The sequence below is a fragment of the Elephas maximus genome, chromosome 1 (genome assembly GCF_024166365.1).
Source record: "Elephas maximus indicus isolate mEleMax1 chromosome 1, mEleMax1 primary haplotype, whole genome shotgun sequence".
Lineage (NCBI taxonomy): Eukaryota > Metazoa > Chordata > Mammalia > Proboscidea > Elephantidae > Elephas > Elephas maximus.
The window spans coordinates 2,598,283-2,612,680 of record NC_064819.1 but is presented as its reverse complement, the minus strand read 5'-3'; the positions used below and the strand labels follow the sequence as shown (position 1 = coordinate 2,612,680).

At 44.5% G+C, this 14,398-nt stretch overlaps 1 protein-coding gene across 5 annotated transcripts in view; it reads left to right on the top strand.

The window, feature by feature from the left end:
- Positions 1-14,068: 14,068 nt before the first annotated feature.
- USF3 (upstream transcription factor family member 3) overlaps positions 14,069-14,398 on the top strand; it is a 78,079-nt gene continuing 77,749 nt past the window's right edge. For all 5 annotated transcript variants that reach the window (XM_049876694.1, XM_049876711.1, XM_049876728.1 and 2 more), the window contains exon 1: positions 14,069-14,300. The gene's annotated coding sequence lies outside the window, so the exon portion shown is untranslated. The remainder of the gene's footprint in view (positions 14,301-14,398) is intronic.

Genomic DNA, 14,398 nt, shown 5'->3' with positions numbered 1-14,398 from the left:
TACGATGTCGTGTGAAGAATATTGAACCTATGGTGGGCCACAAGAAGAAAGAACACATCTGCTTCGGAGGAAGTACAACCAGAATGCTCCTTAGAAGAGAGGCTGGCGAGACTTTGTCACATTTATTGTCTTAGTTATCTAGTGCTGCTATAACAGAAATACCACAAGTGGGTGGCTTTAACAAACAAATTTATTTTCTCACAGTTTATCAAAACCAAACCCACTGAGTCAATTCCGACTCATAGTGACCCTATAGGACAGAGTAGGGCTGCCCCATAGAGTTTCCAGCGAGCACCTGATGGATTCAAACTGCCAACCTTTTGGCTAGCCATAGCTCTTAACCACTATGCCACCAGGGTTTCCTCTCACAGTTTAGGAGGCTAGAAGTCCTAATTCAGAGTGCCGGCTCTGGGGGAAATCTCTGGGTGGGCTCTGGGGGAAGGTCCTAGCTTCTGTTCCTTGGGTCCTTGGTGATGTTCATGTGGCATGGCATCCGTCTTCCCCATCTCTGCTTCCTTGATTACTTGCTTAATCTGCTCTTATATCTCAAAAGAAATTGGTGTAAAACATGCCCTACACTAAAACTGCCTTATTAGCAAACGAAACCCTATTCCCAAGTGGGATTATAAACACAGGTAGAGTAGGATTTATAGCATATTTTTGGGTAACTATTCATGGAAACCCTGGTGGCATAGTGGTTAAGTGCTACGGCTGGTAACCAAAAGGTCGGCAGTTCGAATTCACCAGGAGCTCCTTGGAAAATTTATGGGGCAGTTCTACTCTGTCTTATAGGGTCACTATGAGTCAAAATCGACTCGACAGCAGTGGGTTTGGTTTAGGTTTGGTTATTCAATCCATAAGACTTAATTAGGTTAGGACACGTTATCAGGAGAGACAAAACCACAGAGAAGGACTTCATGATTGATAAAAGTTAGAGGGTCAGAGAAAAAGAGAAAGACTCTCAACGAGATGGATTGACACAGTGGTTGCAACAATGGGCTGAAACATAGCAATGATTGTGAGGATGGGTCAAGACCAAGCAACGATTCGTTCTGTTATACCTGGGGTTGCTATGAATGAGTTGGAGCAAACTGGATGGCACCTAACAGTGACAACATAATGGGTGAATTGTATGGCATGTAAATTTTGGTTTTTTTTGTTTCTGCAGGGTTTTCCCCAGCTTTATGGAAGCATAGCTGGCATATGATAAACTGTTCATGTTTAAAATTCACATTATGATAAATGTAGACACCTGTGCAACTGTCAACACAATCAAGATTATAAATATATCCATCAACTCCAAAAGTTTCCTTGTGGTGTTGTTCTTAGGTGCCGTGGGGCCAGTATCCAACTCTAGTGACCCTGTGCACAACAGGATGAAACACTGCCCCGTCCTGTGCCATCCTCTCCACCGTTGCTATGTTTGAGGCCCACTGCTGCAGCCATTGTGTCAGCCCATCTTGTTGAGGGTCTTGCTCTTTTTCATTGATCCTCTATTTCTTTAAGCATGATGTCCTTCTCCAGGGGCTGGTCCCTTCTGATAACATGTCCAAAGTAAGCGAGACCAAGTATCACTAACTTCGCTCATCCCTCCTCACGCACGCTTCCCAGTTCCCCCCCTCCTGTTTTCCAGACAACCATTGTACTACTTTATGTAACTTTACATTACTTTGCATTTCCTGCAATTTTATATAAAGGGACTCAAACAGAATGTACTCTTTCATTGGCTTCTTTTCAGCGTAATTATTTTGAGGACCATCCAGGTTGCTGCACCGATCAACAATCCATTCCTTTTTTATATATATTTTATTTTATTTTTGTTGTGAATGTACACAAGAAATTATATATCCATTCAACAGTTTCTACACGTACAGTTTAGTGACACTACGTTATTCAAATGAAACCACTCACCTTGCTTTTCTGAGTTTTTTCTCCCTCATTAAACAATTGGCCCCCTAAGGTTCCTGTTTAATCTTTCGAGGTGTTGTTGTCAATTTGATCCCATATAGGTAAATCTTAAAAGACCATTTTGCTCAAGGCAGATGTTCTTTACTACTCATTAGGCTAAACTATTGTTTGGTTTTAAGAAGACTTGGGGGTTTAAGGTTCAAAGATTATCTCAGGGCCGTGATTTCAGAGTTTCATCCAGCCTTGATGGCTCCATAAGTATAGATTCCATGAGAATTTCAAATTCTGTTTTGTATTTCCCCTCCCCCCTTTTCATCAGGATCCTTCTGTAGTATCTTTGATCAAAATGTTTAGTAATGCTAGCTGGGCACCATCCAGTTCTTCTGGTCTCGTGGCAAAGCAGGCGTTGTTCATGGAGGCAATTAGCCACACATTCCATTTCCTCCTTCTATTCCTGACTCTCCTTTTTCCTTTGTTGCTCCAGGTGAATAGAGGCCAATTGTTGTGCATTGGATGGCCACTTGGAAGTTTTTAAGATCCCAGGAACTACACAACAAACTAGCAGTTAGAATGGAAGCACCAAACACGTTATTAGAACTGCCCCATGGGGTTTCCAAGGAGCAGCCGGTGAACTCAAACTGCTGGCCTTTTGGTTAGCAGTCAAGCTCTTAACCACTGCAGGATAGCAATTACGTTAACTCATAGCGACCCTATAGGACGGAGTAGAACTGTCCCATAGGGTTTCCAAGGAGCAGCCGGTGAACTCAAACTGCTGGCCTTTTGGTTAGCAGTCAAGCTCTTAACCACTGCATGATAGCAATTACGTTAATCAACTGTGCAACCCTACCCTTAATATCAATGCAATTTTTTCATCACCGTAAACCAAAACTCAGTATTCTATAAACCATGACCCCCATTTCCCCCTCCCTTCTGCCTCTGGTAGCCACTAATAAACTTTGGCCTATATACATTTGCCTTGTCCTTTTACATAAGTGAGGTCATACAATATTTGTCCTTTTGTGATTGACTTATTTCACTCGCATAATGTCTTCCAGCTCCATCGATACTGTATGGTATATGAATTTTATCACAATAAAGCTGTTACTAAAAGTAAGTCAAGTTAAAAAAAAAAAGAAATAGATAACCTGAATAGCTTTATATGTACTAAGGAAATGGCAGTTAAAATTCTTCCCACATGGAAAATTCCAGTCTAAGTGGTGTCTCTGGTGAATTCTATCAAATATTTAAAGAAGAAATAATACAATTCTACACAACTCTTCAAGAAAATAGAAGAGGAAAGAATATTTCCCAGTCATTGCATGAAAATAGCATTACATTGATACCAAAACCATACAATGATATTACAAAAAAAAAATTATAGACCAATATTCCTCATGAATTTAGGAAAATCCTTAACCGAACATTAGCAAATCAAATCCAGCAATGTATAAAAAAGATACATCATGATCAAATAGGCTTAGTCCCAGTAATGAAAGATTGGTTTAACAATTGAAAATCAATCTATATAATTCATCATATTAATAAACTTAACACATGCAGAAAAAGGTATATGACAAATCTCAACACCCATTCATGAAGAAAACTTTCGTCAATCTAGGAATAGAACAGACTATATCTGGAAAGAACATCTCTAAGGAATCTACAGCTACTGTCATACTTACTGTGAAAGAGTGAAACTTTCGTCTCTACAATTGAGAGCAAGTCAAGAATGGCTACTTTCATTTCTAGTTTACAGTATTGTGCTGGAGGCCATACCAGTCCAATAAGCCAAAAAAAAAAACTTATGTCTCCTAGTTATCTAGTGCTGCTATAACAGAAATACCACAAGTGGATGGCTTTAACAGAGAAATTTACTTCCTCACAGTCTTGTCGGTGACAAGCCCAAATTCAGGGAGTCAGCTCCAGGGGAAGGTTTTCTCTCTCTGTTCGCTCTGGAGGAAGGTCCTTGTCCTCAATCTTCCCCTGGACTAGCAGCTTCTCCATGCAGAAACCCAGGATCCAAAGGACGTGCTCTGCTCTCGTTACTTCTTTCCTGGTGGCATGAGGTCCCCAACTCTCGGCTTGCTTCCCTTTCCTTTTACCCCTTGTAACATAAAAGGCCTCACACCAGGGAAACACCCTTTACGTTGGATCAAGGATATGCCGTAACCATTGTGTTACGTCCTACCCTAAACCTCTACAGGGAGAGATTATGATTTATAACACATAGGAAAATCAAAAAATGGAGGACAACCACACAATACTGGGAATCATGGCTTGGGCAAGTTGATGCATATTTTGGGGGACACAATTCAATCCGTGACTGTGTGAAAAGTATGCAGGTTAGAAAGAAATAACAAAATGGTTTTTGTTGGCAGACGACAATATTATCTGTGATGGTTTGTCTTATGCTTCAATTTGGCCAAGCCCATTGCCATGGAGTCAGTTCTAACTCATAGTAGCTCTATAGGGTTTCCAAGGAGTAGCTGGTGGGTTTGAACTTCTGACCACCTGGTTAGCGGCCAAACTGAACTATTGTGCCCCCCAGGCACTTCAACTTGTCTAGGCTATAAAAACAAACCTATTGCCCTCAATTCTGACTCATAGCAACCCTATAGGACGAAGTAGAACTGCCCCATAGGGTTTTCAAGGAGCAGCTGGTGGATTCAAACTGCTGACCTTTTGATTAGTAGCCATAGCTAGGCTATAAAAAAAAAAATAGTACCCACTATTTAGTCAAACACTAATCTAGGGGTTGTCATGAAGGTATTTTATACATGTGGTTAACATGTAAAATAAGTTGACTTTAAGTAAAAGGAGATTACCTATAATAGATAATGTATGTAGGCCTCATTCAATCAGTTGAAGGATTTCAGAGCAAAATAGGTTTCCCAGGGAAGAAGAAATTCTGACTCGAGGCAGTGGCATCAAATTCTGCCAATTTCCAGCCTGCTAGACTTCCCCACAAATTTTGGACTTCCCAGCCCCCACAATCATATGAGCCAATTCCTTAAAATAATCGTATATATATATATATACACACACACACACACCCATATACATATACACACACACACATCAGAGCCCTGGTGGTGCAGTAGCTAAGAGCTACGGCTGCTAACCAAAAGGTTGGCAGTTCAAATCCACCAGGTGCTCCTTGGAAACCCTATGGGGCAGTTTTACTCTGTCCTATAGGGAGATATGTATATATGGCCAGATAGCCAGAGTAGGTTATAGAGGTCAGATGGTCAATGGAGTTTCAGCTCAGGGTTATCTCACAGTAAGTCTAGTGAGTTCCTGAAGCCATCCTGTGGTTATTTCCCCGGTTCCACAATGCATAATTGGAATAGATTTTGGTTCCCTGACTTGTGTAGTGAGGGCTATTATGGTAGAAAAGGCTAAGTAGAAGGCACTAGAACTGCCCCAGCCTAGGAAAATAGTAAGTCAAAAACAATATTGCATTCCTGGAAGGATTACAGAGATTAGTGTCACCATCAAGGACTTTTAGGATGTTGGGTAATGATTCCCACCACATCCCCATTCAACTCCCCTATTTGACATACTCAGAAAACAGATTTTAGAAAATGATAGTGAATTACTGTAAACTTAACCAGGTGGTGATTCCAACTGTACCTGCTGTTCTAGTTGTGGCTTCATTGTTTGAGCAAATTAACATATCTTCTGAGACTGTACGTGGCTACTGACCTGGCAAATGCTTTTTTTTTCAATACCTGTTAGTAAAGACCCCAGAAGCAGTTTGTTTTCAGCTGGCAAGGTGAGCAATATACTTTCAGTGTTCTACCTCAGAGGTATATCAACTCTCCAACCCTGTAGCCACTTGAACTTGATCACCTTTCCTTTCCACAGGACGTCATGCTAGTCCATTACATTGATGAGACTATGCTGATTGGACCTAATGAGCAAAAAGTAGCCACTACTCTAGACTTGATTAAGTTAGGTGGAACAAACAGGTAAGTGCTTGACTACTAGCCAAAAGGCTGGTGGTTCAAACCCACCCAGGAGCACATCGGAAGACAGGCCTAGTGATTTGCTACTGAAAGGTCATAGCCTTAAAAATCCTATGGAGCAGTTCCACTCTGCACACATGGGATCTGCCATGCGTTGGAATTGACTCAGCTACAATTAACAACAACAATAACACTCTGGACTTATTGGTTAAACATTTGTGAAAGGGTAAGAAATAAATCTGAAAAAAAAACTCAGGGCCTATCACTTTATGAAATTTCTACGGGTCCAGTGGTGTGGGCACATTGAGATGGCCCTTCTGAAAAAAAAAAAAGATCAAACTCATTGATGTTGAGTGGATTCCAACTCATAGCAACACTATAGCACAGAGTAGAACTGCCCCATAGGGTTTCCAAGGAGCGCGTGGTGGATTTGAACTGCTGAACGTTTGGTTAATAGCTGTAGCTCTTAACCACTATACCACCAGGGGTTCCCATTCCTTCTAAAGTGAAGGTTAAGCTATTGCATCTGGCCCTCCCTGCAGTAACAAAAAGGAGCACAATGCCAAGTGGACCTCTTTGGATTTGGGGGGCAACATATTCCTAATTTGGGTGTGTTATTTCCAGCTTCCCCCATGTGTCAGTTTGTCATACTGTGGGGGCTTGTGTGTTGCTGTGATGTTCGAAGCTATGCCACCAGTATTCAGATACCAGCAAGATCACCCATGGAGGACAGGTTTCAGCTGAGCTTCCAGACTAAGGCAGACTGGGAAGAAGGACCCGGCAGTCTACCTCTGAAAAGCATTAGCCAGTGAAAACGTTATGAATAGCAGTGGAACATTGTCTGATACAGTGCTGGAAGATGAGTCCCCCAGGTTGGAAGGCACTCAAAAGATGACTAGGGAAGAGCTGCCTTCTCAAAGTGGAGTCAACCTTAATGATGTGGATGGAGTAAAGCTTTTGGGATTTTCATTTGCTGATGTGACACGACTCAAAATGAGAAGAAACAGCTGCAAGCATCCATTAATAATCAGAATTTGGAATGTACAAACTATAAATCTAGGAAAATTGGAAATCACCAAAAATGGAATGGAACACATAAACATCGATATCCTAGGCATTAGTGAGCTGAAATGGACTGGTATTGGCCGTTTTGAATCAGACAATCATGTAGTCTACCATGGTGGGAATGACAACTCGAACAGGAATGGTGTTGCATTCATCGTCAAAAAGAACATTTCAAGGTATATCCTGAAGTACAACACTGTCAGTAATAGGATAATATCCATACGCCTACAAGGAAGACCAGTTAATACGACTATTATTCAAATTTACACACCAACCACTAGGGCCAAAGATGAAGAAATAGAGGATTTTTATCAGCTGCTGTAGTCTGAAATTGATCAAACATGCAATCAAGATGCATTGATAATTACTGGCGATTGGAATGCCAAAGTTGGAAACAAAGAAGAAGAATCAGTAGTTGGAAAATATGGCCTTGGTGATAGAAACAATGTCAGAGATCAAATGATAGAAATTTGCAAGACGAATGATTTCTTCATTTCAAATACCTTCTTTCACCAACATAAACGGCGACTATACACATGGACCTCGCCAGATGGAAGACACAGAAATCAAATTGACTACATCTGTGGAAAGAGACGATGGAAAAGCTCAATATCATCATTCAGAACAAGGCCAGGGGCCGACTGTGGAACACACCATCAATTGCTCATATGCAAGTTCAAGCTGAAACTGAAGAAAATCAGAGCAAGTCCACGAGAGCCAAAATATGACCTTGAGTATATCTCACCTGAATTTAGAGACCATCTGAAGAATAGATTTGATGCATTGAACACTAGTGACTAAAGACCAGACGAGTTGTGGAATGACATCAAGGACATCATACGTGAAGAAAGCAAGAGGTCATTGAAAAGGCAGGAAAGAAAGAAAAGACCAAGATGGATGTCGAAGGAGACACTGAAACTTGCTCTCGAACGTCGAGCAGCTAAAGCAAAAGGAAGAATTGATGAAGTAAAAGAACTGAACAGAAGATTTCAAAGGGTGGCTTGAGAAAACAAAGTAAAGTATTATAATGACATGTGCAGAGAGCTGGAGATGGAAAACCAAAACGGAAGAACACACTCGGCATTTCTCAAGCTGAAAGAACTGAAGAAAAAATTCAAGCCTCAAGTTGCAATAGTGAAGGATTCCATGGGGAAAATATTAAATGTCGCAGGAAGCATCAAAAGAAGATGGAAGGAATACACAGAGTCATTGTACCAAAAAGAATTAGTCGATGTTCAACCATTTCAAGAGGTGGCATATGATGAGGAACCTATGGTACTGAAGGAAGAAGTCCAAGCTGCTCTGAAGGCATTGGAGAAAACAAGCCTCCAGGAATTGATGGAATATCAGTTGAGATGTTTCAACGAACGGTTGCAGCGCTGGAAGTGCTCACTCCTCTATGCCAGGAAATATGGAAGACAGCTTCCTGGCCAACTGACTGGAAGAGATCCATATTTATGCCTATTTCCAAGAAAGGTGATCCAACTGAATGTGGAAATTATAGAACAATATCATTTATATCACACGCCAGCAAAATTTTGCTGAAGATCATTCAAAAACGGTTGCAGCAGTGTATTGTCAGGGAACTGCCAGAAATTCAGGCCGGTTTCAGAAGAGGACATGGAACCAGGGATATCATTGCTGATGTCAGATGGACCCTGGCTGAAAGCAGAGAATACCTGAAGGATGTTTTCCTGTGTTTTATTGACTATGGAAAGGCATTCAACTGTGTGGATCATAACAAACTAAAGATAACATTGCGAAGAATGGGAATTCCAGAACACTTAATTGTGCTCACAGGGAACCTTTCCATAGATCAAGAGGCAGTTGTTCGGTCAGAACAAGGGAGTACTGATTGGTTTAAAGTCAGGAAAGGTGTGCGTCAGGGTGGTATCCTTTCACCATACCTATTCAGTCTGTATGCTGAGCAAATAATCCGAGAAGCTGGACTATATGAAGAAGAATGGGGCATCAGGATTGGAGGAAGACTCATTAACAACCCACTTTATGCAAATGACACAACCTTGCTTGCTGAAAGTGAAGAGGACTTGAAGCACTTACTAATGAAGATCAAAGACCACAGCCTTCAGTATGGGTTACACCTCAACATAAAGAAAATGAAAATCCTCACAACTGGACCAATGAGCAACATCATGATAAACGGAGAAAAGATTGAAGTTGTCAAGGATTTCATTTTACTTAGATCCTCAATCAACAGCCATGGAAGCAGCGGTGAAGAAATCAAGAGACACATTGCACTGGGTAAATCGGCTGCAAAGGACCTCTTTAAAGTGTTGATGAGCAAAGATGTCACCTTGAAGACTAAGGTGTGCCTGACCCAAGCCATGGTATTTTCAATCATATCATATGCATGTGAAAGCTGGACAATGCATAAGGAAGGCAAAAGAAGAATTGATGCCTTTGAATTGTGGTGTTGGCGAAGAATATTGAATATAATATGAACTGCCAAAAGAACGAACAAATCTGTCTTGGAAGAAGTACAACCAGAATATTCCTTAGAGGCAAGGACGGCTAGACCGCGTCTTACATACTTTGGACATGTTGTCAGGAGGGCTCAGTCCCTGGAGAAGGACATCATGCTTGGTAGAGTACAGGGTCAGCGGAAAAGAGGAAGACCCTCAACTAGGTGGATCGACACAGTGGCTGCAGCAATGAGTTCAAGCATAACGATGACTGTGAGGATGGTGCAGGACCGTGCAGTTTTCCATTCTCTTGTGCATAGGGTTGCTATGAGTTGGAACTGACTCGACGGCACCTAACAACAACAAATTCCTGCTCATTTACTAAGTGACCAAAAAAGCTTGAGTGAGGCCTAGCATCAGAGAAGGCTCTGCAATAGGCTGGGCTGCTGTGCAAGATCCTCTGCCAGGTGGGCCGTATTATCTGACCAATCCAATGGTGACTGAAGAGTCAGTGGCAGGTAGAGATGCTGTTTTGAGCTTTTAGCATGCCCCTACCCTGGTGGCACAGTGCTAACCAGAAGGTGGGTTTGGACTGCTAACCAGAATGTCGGCAGTTCATGTCTACCAGCCACTCCTTGGAAACCTTATGGTGTAGTTCTACTCTGCCGTGTAGGGTCAGTATGAGTCAGAATCAACTTGATGGTAATGGGTTTGCTTTGTTTTAGGTATCGGTGAATCACAACACAGACCCTTAGGATGTTGGAACAAATGCCCATCATCTTCTGCAGATAACTATTCTCCTTTTTAGAGATACCTTTTGGCTTAGTGCTAGACCATAGTAGGAACTTAACCCTTAACCACGGACCTCCAAATTATCATGCAACCTGAGCTGCCCGTCATGAACTGGGTGTTGTCTGACACACTAAGCCGTGAGGTTGGATGCACACGGCAGCACTCCATCATCAGATGAAAGGGTATATAAGAGATCGGGCTTGAGCAGGCTCTGAAGGCAGAAGTAAGGTACATGAGGAAGCAGCCCAAATGCCCCTGGTCCCCTCTGCTGCAACAATACCTTCTTTCTCCCAGGTTGCACCATATCAGTCTCCTATGAAGTTGACCAAGAAAGAAAAAACTCAGGCCTGGCTTATAGATGGTTCTGTGTGATACGCAGGTACCACCTGGAAGTGAACAGCTACAGCACTAAAGCCCATTTCTGGAACATTCTTGAAGGACAACGGTGAAGGGAAATTCTCCCAGTGGGCAGAACTTCTAACAATACACCTGGTTGTTTGTATGGCTTGGGAAGAAATGTATACCGAGTTTATAACGATTCATGGATCATGGCCAATGGTTTGGCTGGATGGTCAGTGACTTGGAAGGACATGATTAGAAAATTAATGATAAAGAGGTCTGGGGAAGAGGTATGTGGGATGAGGGCTGAAAAGCCTGAACCCAAAGGAAATCCAGAAGACAAGGAAAGCAGAGGGGATGGAGACAAAAAAAGGTGAAGGAGGTCGGCAAAGGTGTGAACCTGGATGCTTAGCTCTTCATGCATCCAGCTTGAGGCCTCTCCTATCCACACCCATCTGGGAGGGCTGGGATGCAGCAAGAGCCCCTCACATGCCTGGCAGCAGGGGGCATGGGGTACCAGTAGGTCTAGGAGAAGAGGGGTGTGTGCATCACTGGTCTTGGCAGAAAGGGGTCCCCAGGAAGGTGGTACACTTTTTGCAGACCTCTCCTCAAGAGGCAGGAGGGGGCAGGTGGAGCACAGCCACCCCTAGAGCTCTGTCCCGGCCCCCACCCCTGGTATGAGCGACCCCCGCCATAGTCAATCACCCCCAGATTTAGGAAAGAGGAGATATCAGGAAGTGAAACTGAGAATACAAGCAAGGACCTTGTATGCAGTTGTATGCAAAAAGTCTTTAAGAACCATTGAAGGGTTTTAAGTATGTGGGTGAAAATCAGATTCACTCTGGCAGTGTCAAGAATGGACTTGGACTGGAGGCAAACCAGACTAGTTGCTCTTGGCCACCAGAATCGCCAGTTCAGGCCCTGTAAGTTCATGCCAAGCTAGCCTGGAAATTGGACTGGTGTGATTAACTGATGCCATTCTCTCCCATCTAGTGCACCAAACCAGTGTTGAATGGGCAAAGCCAACTAAAGAATTCCTGGTTGGGGAATAGGAGGAGGAAACGGAATGTATGGCTAATTACTTTCTATGAGCATCTTCCTCCTTTGCCATGAGACTAGAAGAACTGGATGGTGCCTGGCTACCATGACTGAACATTTTAATCAAAGAATCTATAGAAAAATCTTGATCAAAAGGGGGAAATGTGAAACAGATGGCAAATTCTTGTGGAATTCAGACTTTTTGGAGCCATTGAAATTGGATGAACTCCAGAACTATTGCCCTAAGATTATCTTTAAACCTTAAAAAAAGAAGAAAAAATAATTCCTGGTTGGAATTTGGGCATTGGTTAGGAAATTCAGATTAAATAAAGAAGCTAATAATCTGGCCTTTTACTAAAGAGGAATTTTTTCTTATTTTCCACTTCTAAATCCTACCAGAAAGGTATTTGAATGTGTATTTTTAATGGTGGCCCAAAGAAAATCTTAAATTGTTTTTTGAATCATCACAGCTATGTGTGGTACTTTAGTATTGGTGCATTGTTGTTCTTTGAAAAATCATCCCTACCCTGTAAATGGTATACCAGAATAATTTTCTAAACCAGAATATTGTATTTTATGACTACAATGGAAGTGGTTTCCTACAGATACTATACAATTTCATGGTGGTATCTTTTTTTTTTTTTTTTTTTATCATTAGTGTGACCCCAATACCACCCAGCATGTTTTCCTTTTCAAAACGGGTAACTGAGAGCTTAACATAACTTAACATAACTAAAAAAAAAAAAAACATAACTAAGGGCATGATAAACCTGTAAGTTGCTCTTCCTCTGCCTGCCTCCTTCACATACCTCTGTTAATGACTTTGTTTTGACCAAAATGTTAATGACTTTGTTCTTTGTTTTAAACTGATGCAAATAACCTTTTGTTCCCTCTGGACTATCTGTGGCCTACAACCCCCACAGGAAAGTCAGAGCCCAGGTATCAGATATGTATATCTTTAGCCTAATAAAGAAATGTCTGGCAGGGGACTACAAAGACGCCTGTAACCCTTGTAAGATTCTATATAAACTCTAATGTAAACTTGCTCTTGGGGACTCCACAGAGACAGCCTGTGTTGCTGCTGCTGGGTCCCTGGTGATGTAGACAACTCCTTAATAAACTTTCTCACTCTTTCTGACTTGGAGTATGTTTCATTGGCTGGACTGCTCCAGGGCAGGGACCCTAATCAGGTAACATTAGCACCACTGTTATGGCTCTGAATCCTGGGGTCTTTCTCTTCTGCAGCTTGGATTCGGTTGTGCAAAAGCCATTTGGAGGCTAATTAGCTCTTCTTTGCCAAGATGAAGAGCAGAAGAAAAGTTTCAGACTGTTTTAGTTCCATAGTTTATAAATAATATTAAACCCCTTCTGTTTCATTGTAGCTTTTCAAACTGCCGTACAAACAAAAGGTGCTGTTACTGTTAGCTTTACACCTTTTCTCACTGCAAGGTCTGCTTCCTCTATGCACAGGCTCAAGTAATTGCCTATGTGCCCGGCCTTCTGTGCACCTTCGGGAAGTTCCCTGGCGATCTAAGATCTAAGACCTAACGTGGTGGTGGAAGCGCCTGGAAACCTTTCGCCACCACTAGGTGGAGAACACCTGCTATAGGAGGCTAAGAGGTTATGAAATAGGAGGTGAAACCAAAACATGGGAACTGGGACCATGGTTCCAGGGCCCTCAAACCCGTCTTGGAGTTAGGGGTCCCTCCCGGTCTGCACTGTATGACCTGCGACCCCACACTTCCCAGATCCAGGTCTGGGATCCCAAGCTTGGAGTCCCCAGCCCCGTCCTCTCAGTGCTCGCACCCCCTGACCCCCACCCCGCGCATTAGGGAACAGGGCCATCTCCGGCTGGCAGTTATCTGGGCGTAGCTGCAGATGAAGGATGACAGGTCCCAGCCCGCGAACCCGAGCAGCCCCGCTCAGCAACCGCCTTCCCCCGAACGGGCAGGAGGAGACGTCTGGGTTTGTGCCTCTTCCCTGCTTCCTCCAGAGACACCACGCCGCCTTCCTGCTCTGCGCCCAGAGGTGCCCTCAGCCATTGCCCAGGGTCGTCTTTGCTCCCTTCCTCGCCGTGGTTTCCACTTCCAAGCTCCTGCTCAGGGAGGTGGACAGCAGCACAGAAGACAGGATACCAACTTCCCTAAAACCCCCTCTTCTCTAGGGTCTCAAGGCGTCCCCTTTAAGGGCCCAGCCCCACCTCCTTCTCCTCCACCTACTGGCTGCCCTTCCTGCCCATCACTCTACCTTTAAGAATATTTCCTGTTACTTCAACCCAACTTGTGCATCCCCGCCCCCCGGTCCTCCTCATTGGGCCGCCCGAGGTTTCCCCTCCGCCTCCGCCCACCCCCTAGCCGCGCACAGCGGCAGCCTGGCCCCTGATTGGCTAGCACGGGACCCTCCCCGGCGCCGGATTGGCGGGCTGGGCGCCTGGGCGGGCGGACGGCGCTCGCAGGGTAGGCTGTCGGCGTGCCAGCCCCGGCCGCGGGAGGGCGGGCGGGAGGGCGGGGGGAGGGGGGCTGGGAAAGTTGAGGCCGCGCTGCCGCCGGGTCTCCGGCCTCGAGGGCTCGGCTCGCAGCGGCGGCGGCGGCGGCCGCGGACGGAGCGGCGGGGCGGGGGGAGAGGAGGGCCTGGCCCGCGCTCCCCCAGCCCCGGAGGCGCCGGCGGCGGCCGCGGAAGGAGACTCGCCCGGGCGGCCGGACGCCCCTGCCTTCCCCGCCTGGGATCATGCCCGAGGCGGGGGCGGCCGAGACCGCGCCGCCCGCGGGTGAGTGGCTGCGGGAGGGGCGGCTGACGGCCGGGCGGGGGCGGCTCCGGGGGCGGTCCGGGCTCTGCTCCTCCCACCCTCCCGGCGCGGCGCCTCCT